Here is a 16,593-nt window from a genome sequence, read left to right on the forward strand (position 1 = left end):
TTCAAATCAAATGTATTTATATAGCCCTTTACAAAACCCGAAAGGTCCCCAAAGTGCTTTACAACAAAGACAAACATGGCTCATAGTTAATAAAAGGCAGGAAAGTACCATGACATTAAGAAAAAAAATAGAAAAGAAACTAAACAATGCATCACGCTAAAAGTCAGACAGCAAATGAAACAATAAAACAGATAAAATCCGAAAACATTAAAAACTCTTAAGAATTTAAACCAGGCTACACTAATCTGGGGGAAAGGCGGGTCTAAAAAGGTGTGTCTTTAACAGAGATTTAAAAAGGCCTAAATCCGAAGAAGTGCGGATTTCAGGGGACAGACTATTCCACAACCTGGGGGCAGCAACCGCAGAAGATCGGTCTCCCCACTGTTTGAGTCTGGACCTCGGAACGTGCATATGAAGTTGGCCGGTAGACCGAAGAGTCCTGCCAGAATTACGGAAGGTTAAAATTTCCTATACATAAGAAGGAGCCTGGCCATTAAGGGTTTAGGTTAGGGTTAGGGTTTGATAGCACGATGATAGCACTGGGGTAATATGTTCACGTCTAGGTGTATCGTTAAAAATTGAGCAGCAGCATGTCATGTACGAGACGGAGGACCCAGTTGCGTATCGCAGACACAGGATTTCATTGATGTTGACAGGCAAGGGAAAACTATCAGGTCAAGCGCTAACAATTATAAGTAATAATAATTGACCACAGCATCCCGTCTCTCTATTAGCCTCCTTTTTTTCGGGGGAGTCCCTTATTTCTATTTCTAAAAGGTGGCAACCCTACTTTGGAAACAGGTTCCAAATTACTGCGGCATTTCTTTCCGTAAAAGACAATAAAAGTAAAGTAGACGTATTAAACTGACCAGAGATTGTTGCGCCGGTCCTGCGCCCTTCCTCTGGAGAGCAGTCCTGCTCTTGCAGGCTCAAACTCGTTGTGTTCGTTCACGTTTCGTCTTCAAATGTTTTATCAGGTTCGAGGTATTGAAACTGGCCGATTTAACTCCATGTCTCGAAACTTTCAGGCCGCAAATCTTCTTCTTCTTCTTCTTCTTTTTGTTTATTGGCAGTTTACCCCTCGGTGCCGTGGGGCATTACCGCCACCTACTGGACCAACGGTTTAGCACGAGATCTGGCAGTTACAGACTAAAAGTAATCCCTCCTGACAACCAGTGAAACACACCCAGAGTGTAGATAAAACCCGAGCCAAAAAATTGGATAAATGACATAGTAACAACCGAATTAAATACTAATGAATTACCCTCTTCCTATATCCTGTCCAACAACCCTGTGTCCCTGAGAAACTTTATTAGCCCTTTTTGAATATTGGCCCTTTTCATCTGCAGAACATTTCCCATCCCAAATGTCTTTTCTGCCTGGTGCAGCACCCTTCTGAACCGATCCCTCTGCTCTCCATACTTCCCGCATACCATTAGAATGTGTTCAACCGTTTCACGCTCCCCACAGTGTTTACATTTCCCATCTTTGTGTTTTCCTATCCTATGCAACGAATCATTTAGCCCCGTGTGTCCTATCCTCATTCGACTCAACACCACCTCCTCCCTTCTGCTTCTCCCCAATCTCCTTCCCACACCCACCTGTGACTGTATTGAGAAAAAATGTCTCCCCGTTTCTTGTGCTTCCCAATACTCTTGCCACCTCTTTTGTATGTAGCCCCCAATAATGGATTTCCCTTCCGCTCTACTCAGGACGCCCTGCCTTTCTATCCCCAGTGCTCTCAGCGATTGCTTGGCCAGGATGTCCACTACCTCATTTCCCTCAATCCCCACGTGCGCCGGGACCCACACAAACTCCACCCTGAGCCCACCTTTCTGTGCTTCATACAGTAGCCTGTGCAATTCAAATACTAAGTCAAGTCTACTGGACTTCATGGTTAAAATACTCGTGAGCGCCGACCAACTGTCCGAAGCAATCACTGCCAATTTTATCCCATTTGTTTGAACCCAACCAAGTGCCATTATAATTGCTGTTACTTCCACTGCATAAACAGACAAGTGATCTGTACACCTCGTTTTAATGTCCACATTGTAACTCGGCACATGTACCGCCGCCCCAGTACGTCCAGTTTCCGGATCCTTCGACCCGTCCGTAAATACCAGAACGCTTTGCCCATACCTCTGTCCCAGATACTCCTCAGCCACCATACCCTGGTTTCCCCTCTCCCGGATCACTTCCTTAATCCCAAAATTTACCACCGGCATTGTGAATAGCCAGGGCGCAACACTGGATACTGGTACTGTTTTGCCGAACTCCAACTGGCTAAGCCCTGCCAGTTCTGCCACTGCATTCCCCACCCCGCTGAAGGTCATCTTCTGTTGATTTGTGTCCTCCCACCTGTCCATCAACACTTTCTTTACTGGATGTGTGTCTCCATGGCCCCTTACACTCACCCAATACGCAAGCATAATTTTCAATCTTCTAAGTCTCAACGGGAGCTCCCCCAATTCCACCTGTACTGCTGCGACTGGTGACGTTCTGAAAGCTCCACTGCATATTCTCAGACCGTGCGCTTGTTGCACCTCCAGCTTTCTGAGGTGGGAGTTCGCTGCCGAGGCATAAGCCATACACCCATAATCAATTGAAGACCTCATTATCGCCCGATATATATTGAGTAAGGCAGCTCTCGCTGCTCCCCAATCCCTCCCTGACAGGCACCTCAATATGTTATTGACCTTTTTACATTTTTCCACCAATCTATCTATATGCTGTGCCCATGTAAGCTTTTCATCAAACCACATCCCTAAAAACCTCACGCTTTTTACCTGTTCAATTACTCGTCCATACAATTTTAACTCCACCTCCCTATGTCTCCCATAGAAGCATATTGCCTGCGTCTTCACAATCGAGAACCTAAAGCCCCACCTGTCCGCCCACTCCTCAACCCTATTAATAGCCATTTGCATCTTCTTTTGAAGAAAGTCGCCATTTCGCCCTCTCACCCACAACACCCCATCATCGGCATACAATGCCCTCCCTACTCCTGGTCCAACATCATCAAATATATCATTAATCATAATATTAAATAAGGTTGGACTACAGACACTCCCTTGGGGAGTCCCATTGTCCACCTGGTACACCCCAGACAAGTCTGCACCTACCCGCACTTCTATTTTTCTATTCAACATAAAACTCAATATCCAATTATACAATCTCCCCTTCACCCCCAATCTAGTCAATTTAATAAGAAGCCCCTCTATCCACAACATATCATATGCTTTTTCAATATCGAATAATACAGCTATCACCATTTCCTTATTTACTCGGGCCCTACTAATCTCGGATTCCAGACATATTATATTATCCATCGTTCCTCTCCCTTTTCGGAACCCACTTTGACACTGAGTTAAACAGTTGTCCCACTCCAGAGCGTGATTCAACCTATGCACCACCATTCTCTCCATAGTTTTCCCCAATTGGGAGGTCAGCGCTATAGGCCTGTAATTTTCCGGCCTCGTCGAATCCTTCCCTGGTTTTAGAATTGGAATCACCACTGCCTCCTTCCACTGCACTGGCACCTCACCCGTTTCCCAGATTCTGTTAAAAAGTTTTAGGACCACTCCCAACCCTTGTTCACTCATATGTGCCAACATACTATAACACACCGCATCCTTCCCCGGTGCTGTGTATTTGCGCTTCACGTTCGCTAATGTTTTCTTCAATTCATATAAGCCGAATGGCACATCGAAGTCCCCGCCTGTCACCGGCCTCCTATTTTTAGTTCCCGGATACCGACTGAGAGTCTCCTCCCTATTCGCTTTGGCTCCATGTGTCAAATTCCCCATGCTGTGAATCCCAACAAACGTCTTAGCCAGCAATTCTGCCCTTTCAGCTCCCACCACCGCTTTGTCCCCCTCATGTAGAACTGTTGAAACGGTGCCCCCTTTAAGTCCATTCATACGCCGTATCATGCCCCACACATCCGACAACTGAGTTTCCCTACCAATTTTATCACAATAACCTCCCCAAAATGCACGTTTTGCCGACCTTATGCGCCTTCGTACCACTGCTTGTTTCTGCTTATACTGACATAATGTCCCCATTGTGTGGTGCCGTTTGAGGAGCCTGAACGCTCTGTTCCTTTCCCTAATTGCTTGCCTACACTCATCATTCCACCACGGAACCCTCTTATTGTAAGTACTCCCACGTGACCTAGGGATGGTATCCTGCGCCGCCTGCACTATGGCCCCCACCACTGCTTCATTAAATACCCCCGTGTTTTCCATCCTTTCTTCTGAAATTTCTCCACACCTGTCATCACTCTTAAGCCTGAACCTATCCCAGTCCGCCTTGGCGAAGTTCCATTTCATTGGTCGTACCTCACCAATCCCACACGGATGGACCCGTAAATGGTATCGGCGCAGTCTTTGTTGGTACTCGCCGATACGGATACCACCATTTTTGGCCCGGATTGGCGCCCCCTGCCGATACTAGTATCGGTATCGGTGCATCTTTAATTATATACGTAAAATAAACGCTAACTGTACAGTTTCTTTTCTTTTAACCAAGAATCGAGACTGTTTTACATCCATATCTATGAAAAATTTGGGGATTTAAGCATTTATTCACAAAAATTTCTGCCAGAAAAGCTATGTTTACATCAGGGGGCCGCTAGCCTTATTCGCTAACAGTATATAGCGTATAATGATTATAAATGGCTATTCTATTCTACAACAAGTTGTGATTGTACATAGAATTTATTAATAATCTATTTACATATATTATTTATAATTGATTCTGCATTTTTCCCTCAAGTATTAAATTTCTGATGTTAAATTGAGTGATTTATTAGCTGTTGAAAACTTGCAGTAAATGGTGATAAAAAGTTGCCATTTTGGTCAAAGACTTATATGATATGTTAAATATTGGTATTGATCCTGAAAATATAGGTGATTATCTCTGCATTGTGTGATTTTTTTTTTGCATCTAGTGTAAAATCTGAGACTTTTATAGCCATTTTAAGTTGTGTTATATTTATATAAAAAATTATTAATCGGGAATTTATAAGGGAACAACTTTTTTTTTTATGCCGCTGCTCATGGAGACTCATATACAGTATGGCTAAGGTAGGTGTCTGTTTTGGTTTTAGGTCGGTAGCAGCTTTGGTTTTGAAAATATTTGAATTTTACGTTTTTGAAAATAGGCCCCTTACGAATCGGCCCATTTCCCGTGTCATGTCAATAGGTTATGAAGTTTATGGGTTGAGCATCAATTTTGTGTAACGCGCTCTGGTGGAACATAAACTCTGCCTTCAACGTACTACCACTTCCAGAAAATAGACAGATCAAACAACATTTGCAATCAACACAGTGGTGCGTGCATACTAGGCAGGCTTGGAAGGAATTCTAATACTGGCTTGATGTTGGCCGTACTGCCAATGGTAAACACATTTGGCCACTTGTAAATCATGAATAAAAACCTGAAGTTATGATCATCACGTTTTCAAGCCCATCCCCTTCAAATAATTATGAACTGTACCCAGTGTTGTTAATCTTACTTTAATAAAGTAATTCGTTACAATGACTAATTACTTCTCCCAAAAAGTAATTGAGTTAGTAACTCAGTTACCTCATCGTAAGAGTAATTAGTTACTCAGCAAAGTAACTGATATTACTTTTCATCTTCTACACATTGTTACATTGCACCTTCTACAACATCTCTCAACTCCCATTTCCATAAAAAAAAACAACAACAACGCAGGTCTAGGCATGTGCTGGTATGAAATTTTGACTGTATCATAACCTTAAGCAAAAATCCTGATTTTTTTTTTCCCCATTAAACATGATGTTTACATTTTTCACAACAGATTTGCAAACTGGAGCATCAACATGAATATAATGTTAAAATAATTAAATAAAACAACAAATATCTTAAATATTTTAAATAAAATTGAAATAAATAGAACTTATTAACTAAACCTACAGATCAAGTTGCTCAACATCACAACAAGAACCCTTGGTAATACAGAACTCGACTTAAAATCAATTTGATCATAAATTGTTTATGTAAAACATACCACTACTACTATGAATATTAATTAGTTGAATATTAATGGAGAGCGAGAGGAAGAGACAGATCGTGTGTGTATGACTTGTATGATTATTTACACATTATCACACACACCCACCCTCTCTCAACACAGAAAGTAATCAGAGAGACAAAACACCACAGGCTGTATTATGAAAATGTTATTTTGAACAGATATTTACAATGGCGGAAGACTTTACAAAAGTAAGCTAATGGAAGAGAGGAAAATAGTTAGCCGTCATGCTAACTTGCTACGTTATCTACCTCATCAACAAGCTGACATTATAGTATTTGTTTTACCCTCGGTAGACACACTTAACACACTTGAGTGAACTCTCTTAGCTGGTGGGAAACGTTCATGACAGTGTTGACTTAAATTCTGTGTAAAGTGACGAATTGTTAGGGATGGGAATTGAAATCGATTCCAATTCCGGACAGGTTCCTAGTGTTTCGAGGCCTCGACATCACAATGAAAAAGCCTTAACGATCTCTTTAACGATTCCTAAAGATTGCATTATCACGTGACGTGATATACCTATATTTATATATTAGTGCTGTCAAGTTTATAGCGTTAAAGGGCGGTAACGGGCATGCATTTGGGCGGAGCAGGAGACATTATTTTCCTTAACACGCCTAATTGAACACAATGCAGATTATACTGTATAGCATTTGCAGCCACCACTGACAGTCATGGTTGATCAATTTCCCATCATTCATTTGGGCAGAGCAGGAGACATTCTTTTTCTTAACACAATGCAGAACATACTGTATAACATTTGCAGCCACCACTGACAGTCATGGTTGCCCAACTTCCCATCATGCATTTGGGCGGAACACTTAAGTCGCTACTGTATCATTTCTCAAAAAAATAATGTTCACAAAAAGAAAAGCGACGCAGCAGAAAACGAAAATATTAAGAGGGGTTTTAATATAAAATTACTATAACTTGTACTCAAATTTATCTTTTAAGAACTACAAATCTTTCTATCCGTGGATCCCTTTAACAGAAAGAATGTTAGTAATGTTAATGCCATCTTGTGGATTTATTGTTATAATAAACAAATACAGTACTTATATACAGTATGTTGAATGTTTATGTCATTCTTGTGTCTTATCTTTCCATTCCAACAATAATTTACAGAAAAACATGGCATATTTTAGAGATGGTTTGAATTGGGATTAATTACGATGAATTAATATTTAAGCTGTGATTAATTCGAATAAAAATGTTAATCGTTTGACAGCCCTAATATACAGTATATACACACACACACACACACACATATATGTATATATAAATTTATACATATAAATTTATATATAAATTATTTAATTATATAATTTTTTAAAGCAAGAACTTTTGTACTTTTACTTGATTATTTTTTCTTAGACACTTGTAATTTTAACAGAAATTGTGTCGAAATTAAAGCCCACAACATGCTGCCTTGACATCCTTCCTTCAAACTTTTTCAAAACTGTTTTTCGTTGCATAGCCCCAGACATACTTCAGATTATAAATACTTCTCTCCAAACAGGAGAGTTTCCTCAGACTTTAAAAACTGCAGTAATAAAACTTCTCTGAAAAAAACCTAATCTGGATGCCTCAACCATTAGTAATTACAGGCCAATATCAAATCTGACATTCCTGGGGAAAATTATCGAAAGGGTTGTGTTCGAACAGATCCAGAATTATATGATGCAAAACAATCTTTTTAACTCATTTCAGTCTGGATTTCGACCACAACACAGCACCGAGACTGTGCTTATCAAATTCCTAAATGATATTCGTCGGAATACCGATGCAGGCAAATCATCTGTTCTGCTTCTATTGGATCTCAGCACCGCATTTGACACGGTTGATCACAACATACTACTCAGCAGATTGGAACAGTGGGTAGGGCTTACTGACACTATTCTTCAGTGGTTCACATCCTATTTACATGATAGGGATTTCTTTGTGTCAATCGGAAACCATTAGTCAGAACGAACCAAATTCACGTGTGGAGTCCCTCAAGGGTCAATTCTTGGACCACTCTTATTTAACATCTATATGCTTCCGTTAGCTCAGATAATGGAACAGTATGACATCTCCTATCACGCCTATGCGGATGACACACAACTGTACATTTCTGTGTCCCCACATGATTATAGTCCCTTAGTCACCCTGAGCAAATGCATTCATCAAATCAATGAATGGATGTGCCAGAATTTTCTCCAGTTAAATGTGCAGAAGACAGAGGTGATCATTTTTGGGCCAAAAAAGGAAAGGTCAAAGATAAGCAGCGAACTTAGCACAATGTCACTTACAGCAACAAATCAAGTCAGAAACCTTGGCGTAATTATTGACTCAGACCTAAAATTTGATAGCCATTTAAAGTCCGTCACTATTACCACCTAAAAAATATAACCAGAATTAAGGGGCTTCTGACTCAACAAGACATGGAAAAACTTATGCATGCATTCATTTCCAGCAGATTGGACTATTGCAACGGTTTATTTACAGGTCTTGATAAAAAATCAGTCAGGAAGTTGCAGCTGGTACAGAATGCTGCAGCCAGAGTCCTCACAAATACAAGGAAGCTGGACCACATTACACCAGTTTTGAAATCGCTACACTGGCTTCCAGTAAGTCAAAGGATAGACTATAAAATACTACTGCTCGTCTACAAAACACTTAATGGCCTTGGACCAAAATACATGCTTGACTTGTTAGAGTCCTATGAGACATCTAGACCCCTAAGGTCGTCTGGAACCGGTCTTCTGCATGTTCCAAGAACAAGAACCAAGCAGGGTGAGGCAGCATTTAGTTATTATGCTCCTCACCTCTGGAACAAGTTACCCGAACGTCTGAAGTATGCTCAAACTGTTAGCTCTTTTAAATCAGGGCTAAAAACGCTTTTGTTTAGCACTGCATATCTATAACTGTCTATATATTTCAATCTACCTGCTTTCTATTCCTCTTGTTTTTATCTCCATTGCTGATTTCAATTATTATTAGTAGTAGTAGTTTTTGTTTTATTATTATTTTATTTATTTATTTTTATTCTGTGATTAAATGCGATCTTTTGTCTTCGTTTCTACATTGTGTTGATTTAAATGTGATTTTTATGATCTTCATGTGATGTAAAGCACTTTGAATTGCCTTGTGTTGAATTGTGCTATATAAATAAATTTGCCTTGCCTTGCCTTGCCTTGCCTAAGTAATCTTTTGCACCTGCACTTTTACTTCAGTAAAAAAGTAAATATTTCATCAATCACTGGTATATGCATATTTCTTGGTGCTTGTAAGTACTCTGGCTTACTTCTACAATCCAAAAACATGCAGTTAAAGTTACATGGACTCAGAATTTTTAGTTCTTGTGAAAAAGTAAATAAGTGTGTTGTTTGTATATACTGTTTTTGTGCTGAAGATTAGGATGTAAAAAGTCAAAGTCATTCGGAAGCGGCTGAAGCTTATCGGTGACCCTCTGGAGGACAAGCATATCAGAAAATGGATGGATGGAAATTGGCATTTTATCAAATTAATGGCCGAAAGTAAAGCTATTTCATATTTAGTCAGGGTCCCAGGATTAAAGCCATGGTCACCTTGTGTAACTGAAGCCAGGTGTCGAATGAATTCCACTAGAAAAAGCGTATATTGTTTAAAGGAAAAAATGCAGAGGTGAAGAAAACTTGACTTAATTTGAATAGGGCTAAGTTGATAAACGCAGCCCCTCTGTCAACAACCACATCACTTTCCGTCGACACCCCCGAAGATTTTGGTGATGTGTGTCAAACGGAATGATAGTGATGATGTTTCGCAAGACAAGCGTCCTCCTCCGTCTCTCTGTCCCTTCTTTTATTCCTCTTCACCATGCATGTAAACCCTTCATTCTGTTCTTTTATTCTGCCATCATCAAAAGCCTACTCCTCATCCTTTATATTACTGCTATACTTTCACAGCTTCTCTATAATGTTCAGTTCAGCTCCCTCTCTTCTATGACTTTGAACAGAGAGTGGGTAGTGTTGGTTCTGCACTGTACTTCCAAATGAGTCCATCTGCCAAGGAGGAGGAGGAGGAGGCTGAGGAAGAGGGCAGTGAGCATGTGTCTTAATCGGGATTGACAGTTACATCGCTCCAAGATAAACACCCGTCACACTTTAATCCTTCCCAGATCACATGCTCTCACTCATGCCACTGAGTGTATATGGACACAAACAAATCAGGTGGAGGTGGCAATACACTTCCATGCACACACACAAACTGTACACAAAGCACTCTTGGTAGTTTCAACAAGTTCCAATGTGCGATGGAGACACTTCTCGACTATTCGTTTAAAGTTTAGCTTAACTCATATTTAAAAAACATTTAAAAAATTAAAAAAAAAAGTGTTACTTCAAGGGCTGCAACATGTTTTCATATTACGTGAATGATTTTTAAATTTCACAATGGTTGATATTACATAAAATGTCTTCTGACCATTTAGCATATGCTGTTTTAGATGTACACTGGTATGAAAACGTATCTGAACCTTTTGGAATTCCTCACATTTCTGCATAAAATCACCATCAAATGTGACCTGATCTTGTCAAAATCACACAGATGAAAAAAAAATGTCTGCTTTCACTAAAACCACCCAAACATTTAAAGATTTTCATATTTTCATGAAGATCATATGCAAACAATGACAGAAGGTGGGAAAAATAAGTAAGTGAACCATCACATTTAGTATTTTGTGCCCCCCCCCCCTTGGCAGCAATAACCAGACTCTTCCTGTAGCTGCAGATCAGTATGGCACATCGATCAGGACTAATCTTGGCCCATTCTTCTCTACAAAATTGCTGTAGTTCAGTCAGATTCCTGGGATGTCTGGCATGAATCGCTGTCTTTAGGTCATGCCACGTATCTCAATGGGGTTCAAGTCTGGGTTTTGTCTTGGCCACTTCAGAACGAGTACTTTGTTCTTCTGAAACTATTCTGAAGTTGATTTACTTCTGTGTTTTGGATGACTGTCTTGTTGCAGCATTCATCCTCTTTTTAGCTTCAACAATCTGACAGATGGCCTCTGGTTTTCCTGCAAAACATCTTGGTAAACTTTTGAATTCATTCTTCTATTAATGATTGCAAGTTGTCCAGGCCCTGAGGCAGCGAAACAGCCCAAAATCTTGATGCTCCACCATGCTTCACTGTGGGGATTAGGTGTTGATGTTGGTGAGCTTTCCATTTTTCCTCCACATATGACGTTGTGTGTTACTCCCAAAGAATTCAACTTCTGTTTCATCAGTCCACAAAATATTATACCAAAACCTCTGTGGAGTGTCCAAGTGCCTTGCTGTGAACATTAAACGAGCAACAATGTTTTTTTAGACAGCAGTGGCTTCCTCCGTGGAGTCCTCCCATGAACACCATTCTTGGCCAAAGTTTTAATATAACTGACGTGTGCACAGAGATATTGGACGTTGCCAGTGATTTCTGTAAGTCTTTAGCAGACACTGTAGGGTTCTTTATTACCTCTCTGAGTATTCTGCGCTGAACTCTTGCCGTCATCTTTGGTGCACGGCCACTCCTTTGGAGAGAAGCAACAGTGCCAAACTCTCTCCATTTGTAGACAACTTCTCTGACTGCCCATTGATGAACATCCAGACTTTTAAAGATGGTTTTGTATGCTTTCCTAGCTTTGTATAGATCAATGATCCTTCATACCAGGTCTTGTCTTCAGACATCTCTTTTGACCAAGCCATGATGCATTATGCACTTTAAACACATGCACAATGCTTCTCATAAAGACAATTCTTACCAGGTGTGTGTTTTATAGTAGGCTGGGCAGCTTTAAACCACTCATCAGTGATTGGGCACACACCTGACTTAAATTGTTTAGTAAAAATTGGTTTCAATTGTCTCCTTAGGCAGAAAATGACAAAACTACAGCAGTTTTGTAGAGAAGAATGGGACAAGATTAGTCCTGATCGATGTGCCAGACTAATCTGCAGCTACAGGAAGCATTTGGTTGAAGTTATTGCTGCCAACGGGGGGAGGGGGGCACAAACTATTAAATGTGATGGTTCACTTACTTATTTCCCCCCCCTTCTTTCATTGTTTGCATATTATCCTCATTCAAATATGAAAACCTACAAAATGTTTGGGTGGTCTTAGTTAAAGACCAGTTAAACACATTGTTTTTTCATCTGCGTGATTTTGACGATTAGATCACATTTGATGGTGATTTTATGCAGAAATGTGAGAAATTTAAAAAAGTTCAGAAACTTTTTCATACCACTGTATGTTACCAGAAAGAAATAATCACGAAAAAAAAAAAAAAAAAAAAAAAAAAAAACTAGTGAAGTAATAAAACACAAAATTTCGTGGAAAACCTAGCATAACGTATCTTGGGAATTGTTATTGCATTGGCATGTCCTATGATTGCATGCCTATATTTGTAATGCTTTGGTCACCCCCTAGTGGGGAAACTCTTGGAAAACTTTGAACATAAAATTATCATTATTAAAGCATTCAGTGGGGCATCACAAGACAATTAGCAATAACACATTATGTGCACGACTTTATATATAAGAATTGGTTTTATATCGGAATCGGATATTTGGAGTTAAGTCATTAACGGACAACTAGATACAAATAAAGTTAACAAAAAATGCAGATTTAAAGCAAAGTCAGAGCAGATCAAAATAGCAGGAAAGAAGTCATTTCAGAAAACAACAGAGAATCAGGATTGATATGATCGTACGAACAGATATCTTTTGAATCTGGATTTAAAAGTGAAGATGCTATATTACGAAGATCAAAGGGTAGAGAGTTCCACAGTCGGGAGGCAGAATGGCTGAACACTGAAGGTAGTAAAATGGACACTGGGGACAAAGAGGTGGAGGGTAGAAAAGGAACAAGGAGGTCAGGGAGGTGTGCTAGTGCAAAGGAGGTCAGATATGTAGGGTGGGGCCAGGCCGCGAATAGCTTTGAAAATTATGAGGAGGGTTTTGTAATTAATTCTTAAGCCAATGAAGTTGACGGAAGCTAAGGGGGGGTGGAGGCATTTGCTTATGGTATCTGCTAAAATTAAAAGCAAATGCTAACCGCTAACACTACTGGTTGTATGCAGCAGCTGTCAATAGTTACTCAATGGATTTTGAGATGACTAGCTTGTTTCTCGTTCTGTCATTTGTTTTACTTGCTACAGGCAGGTATTAGCTAGTCAATCGCAGCACTTGTACGTCCATTGACCAATAAGCGAATAGTTCAACACACTTAGGACTGCTCCTTCATTCGAATAACATTTCCTTCTGCATGTTCACACTGACAATGAAAAAAGTAATCATGAGCGCAAAGCGCTTTTATTGATCAATATTTATTTGGATGTACATAATTTTGTATTTATTTCCGCATTCATTGTCATTTTTTTAAATTGTTGAATCTTTTTTGTATGTGCCGATATACAGTATATTTTTTTACTTTGATTTATGTACAGTATGTATTGACATCATTATTTTTAATCTTTGAAATAAGTAATTTTTATTCATTCAATTATTTTTAATTTTGGCAGCTTTGGTCCTCCATAGCCATGTGCCACAGTCCAACGAATAAAAAAATAACTCGCAGCTTTATTTAAATCAATGTAAGAATTCCGAAGTGGCTCTTGCATACTTTATGAGCATTCAGGCTTTGAAGAAAAAGTTTTAGATCTAAATAAAGTATGTAAACACAGCCCAGCAAAGGACGTTTTGTCATAACTCCAGCCAATTTAAGCTCATCAAGACTGTAAGTAGTGGCAAGTGGTAAATGGGGCCTAAAAAATCCAGCCCGAGCTGAGCCGGTCCGCGGGCATTAAAGCCCGACCCGGCCCGAGCGCGGTCAATTAACTTGATTTGTAGGCTCCAGCCCCCCCAAAAAACAACGAAATTTTATATTTTATTTGTAGGCTCAAGCCCAAACCCCCAACCCCCTGAAATTTTATGTTTTATTTGTGAGGACTCAGGATAAGGATGAAAAGGATGGGATGCGTCAGCCAGTGAGACCTGGACAGCTCTGCTTGCTGCTTGGGAAAATGGACTGGTTGCGTTTTGTGTGATCACATTTGTGACGATGCCTGTGTCTTTTGTAACGAATTCTCAGTTGGTAGAAAAAAAATACGTTTCTTCTGCACATTTTTATGATCATTATAAATGCATTTAAACAATGAAATAAGGCTGGAAAAGTTAAATATAAAGAGCTGCGGTTTTGCGGACACAAAGGGGGTAAGATTAAAAAGGGGGCATGGCACACTCTGGCTCTGCACTTATACTGTTTGCAATGACCATATACAGCGCCTTCACTTTTTTATTCAAATTATTTACATGTAACAAGTATTTTTTAGTTTAACATCCATAAATCGTTTGAGTATACATATATGAATAAATGTTTATTTTAAAAAGTTAGCGAGTGAGAAGCCTGGCCCAGCCTGACCCGAACGTAATACTTGGACATTTTAATTTTGTTATGGATTCAGTTTAAATTTAGCTGTTTCCCGCTTGCTATGTTTATAATTGCGATGTTTGTTTACCGTTTTGCGTTTTACTGCGAAGAGGGAGGAAGTGACGATCGGCCCGCTAAGATATTTACCTCTATCAGCCATCGTGCTCCCTGGAATTTAACATCTGCTTTCACGCACACTGCTTCCCAAGTAAATCCCGGATATGACACTAGGACGCGACCCGTGAAATGTCCGCGTAATCTCCCTGTCAGTCAACACGGGAAATGGTTTTCACACACAACTGCTACACGGGTTAATCCCGCGACATTCCCAGCGTTTCGGAGTATGTGAAAGGGGCTGTAGCTAAGCGTTTGACTCTTTGTCAACGTTACAATACAATACATTTTTTAAAAAAGTTTTTATATTATGATTTTGTACACACGAGAGGTACCGAATCTGCCCAAATAAGTCCCGGAATACAGGGACGCCAAAATCAAGAGGTGGCGGATCCTGTTCCGGCACAAATGAACCCCTGGTCATATTACTCTATTCACTCCATTTACACAATCTGCACGTCTCCTAAATATTGTAATTGATGTACTTAATACTTTCGCAAAGCACCTTCAGGAGATATGCTGCATTCATGTGTGTCGGGAGATCCGAGGTACCAAGTTGGAAAATCATTCTGATGTGTTGTATAGTCATAATGCGGGATAAAAACATGGTTGCTACAAAGAAGGGCAGCCTATTTTAATGCTTCAACAATACATCACAAGTTGAGTGACTGTTTGGCACCTTTTATAGACACCATGTAATAGAGAATAATTTTTTCGATTACTCCAACACGTGAATGCAACATCAATATTACGGTGCCAAACTGCCAATCATACAGTCGACGGTACAAATTACGTTTTCCCACCTGCTTTACAGGTTAGTGCCAGATAAAATGCCTGTCCTTGTTGTTCGTTTTTACCTCTGAGTTGATGTTTGTTTGGTCCCCTATTCCCATGAATAGTGAATTTAAATGGTTCAACTTTATACTTATCACTATACGTATCAGGCAGTTAACTGCGGAAAACTACTCTGTCGCAACTTGAAGTATATTAGCTGCCATCATTTAGCTAACTGGCTATAAATACATTGACAATTAAATGTGAGTTGAGTGTGAGACTCTCACTCAAGAGCTTTGTCTAATATTGTGTTAATATGATATATGGTATTTAAACTGTAATACTGCAATACTGATGCTATTTATTGCTGTTTGGTTATATGACCAAAATTAATAGATTCCATCTATGTATTAATTACCTTATCTATGGGATATAACCTCTAACAATTTTGTATATGTGCTCATCATAATTTCCAGCTGTTTTACAACCATTATACAGTGGTACATACGAAGTTGATTCGTTCCAGGACTGTGTTTGTAAATCGAAATGGTCGTATGTCGAACAGGATTTTCCCATAGGAATACATTATAATCCCATTCATTTGTCCCACAGCCCAAAATCCTACACTAAATCCTGAATAAATACTGCTGGTACTATTACAAATGGCAATTACACATAGCACAGCAAATAAATTATGAATAAAAATCAGAATAATAATATAATAATATAATAATTCCTGTAATAGTGTAACGAATCGGGTTCTAATGTGGCGGACGTTTTTTTCTGTACCTGAACACGCCGCATGGCTGACGTGACAGAGGGAGGGAGCGGAGTGGCTGAGAGTTTACTTTTCCTTTCACTGTTTTCTTGAGAACACCGTCAACTTTGGCAGTCAGGAGGCGTTTTGTGTTGAATAAGTTGTAAAAATGAATGTTAAAAACCTGACGAAGCTGGCGATTTCTTTGGCGATGTTACCCCAATAATATTAGTCATCTTAACTTATAAAGACTGGCGAACGGTGGTCGTTGGAGAACCGTGGGGATGTATTGTTGAGCCAGTTCACGGATGTGCATCCACGCTCATATTTTTTCTATAATTTTCCTCTTCATTTCAATGGTAAGTGTCACTTTTTTCCTTGTTTGACCATCTGTACCAACCTTTTTGAAACCTGTGTTGATTTCTCTCACAAGAAAGTCAGCCGTGCGTCCGTCTGCGGT

The 16,593-nt window shown here is 39.7% G+C and overlaps 1 protein-coding gene across 3 annotated transcripts in view; it reads right to left on the reverse strand.

Moving 5' to 3' along the window:
* LOC130917256 (SH3 and multiple ankyrin repeat domains protein 2-like) overlaps window positions 1-16,593 on the reverse strand; it is a 525,263-nt gene that overhangs the window by 231,210 nt on the left and 277,460 nt on the right. The window lies entirely within an intron of this gene.

Source organism: Corythoichthys intestinalis, chromosome 1, assembly GCF_030265065.1.
Source record: "Corythoichthys intestinalis isolate RoL2023-P3 chromosome 1, ASM3026506v1, whole genome shotgun sequence".
Lineage (NCBI taxonomy): Eukaryota > Metazoa > Chordata > Actinopteri > Syngnathiformes > Syngnathidae > Corythoichthys > Corythoichthys intestinalis.